General features: G+C 32.4%; 1 protein-coding gene across 1 annotated transcript in view; it reads right to left on the bottom strand.

Annotated features, from left to right (window-relative positions):
- Positions 1 to 1,025, bottom strand: part of LOC118333130 (calcium/calmodulin-dependent protein kinase type II subunit beta) — a gene marked incomplete in the record, with an annotated part of 45,950 nt that overhangs the window by 22,388 nt on the left and 22,537 nt on the right.

The following is a 1,025-nucleotide window of genomic DNA, read 5'->3' as shown; positions in this document are numbered from 1 at the left end:
TTTAACACATTAATTTAGATTAATAATAAAAATACTGTGTTAAAAATTGGAAATTAATTAAATGATCTATTATGGACTCAAATTATTAATTTCTAATGCCACCTTTAGATATTTCTGTTTAGTGTTTTACTAATGAGCCACGATAATGTTCTTGAGTCCATTTGGGGGGTTTTAAAAGCAAATACTGATGATTGATTGTGATTAAATCAGCAGATATTTCTGACATTCATTAAAACAAATGTTGAGGGTTGAATATTTCTATATAGATAGATATATCTTATTATATTATATTTTTGATATCATGCCGCAGGATAGATGGTTGGAAATGGCAGTTTAAGATCGCTGGTTTATACCCAACCTCAGAAATAAAAATGAATTTAATGAATAAAAGAAATATTTTGTAGACAGTCTAAAAAAAAAAAATTATTTAAGCCATAATGATATGTCTTCAGTCTCATTTGTGTTTTCAGAAAAATCATTAGAAAAATCATTTTGTTTAAAGGGTGTAAACCAACGGGAACTAACATAAAACTTCGTGTGTACCAAATTACTGTCTATCAAGTTTGTTTCCAACTTCTCTGTTTACTCCTGCTTTATTGTTTGTTTAGGTTTCTATTTTATTAATTTCTTATTTTTTCCTCTTCTTCTGTGAGCACTATTTGTGTTGTCATTAACATGAAGCTACAGAAACATATATGAGAGAATAATTAACGAAAGCATACGATTGTTTTTTAAACACTCTCAATAATAACTGTTGGTGCAGTGGTTAACATTACATCCCTGCTTTAATACAGCACATACTGTCTGGAGGGGATCTTTAAACCCTTTCTCCCATCACATCTGACATCTAAGCGAAGCAAACTGCAAGCAATTTGTCTCCTAATTCCCCGCAGGGCATGCGACTGGGTTGCACAACAGAGACAAGCACAGATATCTGAGCAGTAATACTCCCAGATGAGGGATGAGGCTGCTTACCTTGGCAAACATTTGGGAAGCATTAAAGGGAGAGAGAAAAAGAGAGAGAG

This window comes from Morone saxatilis, unplaced genomic scaffold (assembly GCF_004916995.1).
Source record: "Morone saxatilis isolate NCDOM2014 unplaced genomic scaffold, NCSU_SB_2.0 Contig21, whole genome shotgun sequence".
NCBI classification, from domain to species: Eukaryota; Metazoa; Chordata; class Actinopteri; family Moronidae; genus Morone; species Morone saxatilis.
The sequence above is the reverse complement of the archived record's forward strand: the minus strand, read 5'-3'. Positions and strand labels throughout refer to the sequence as shown.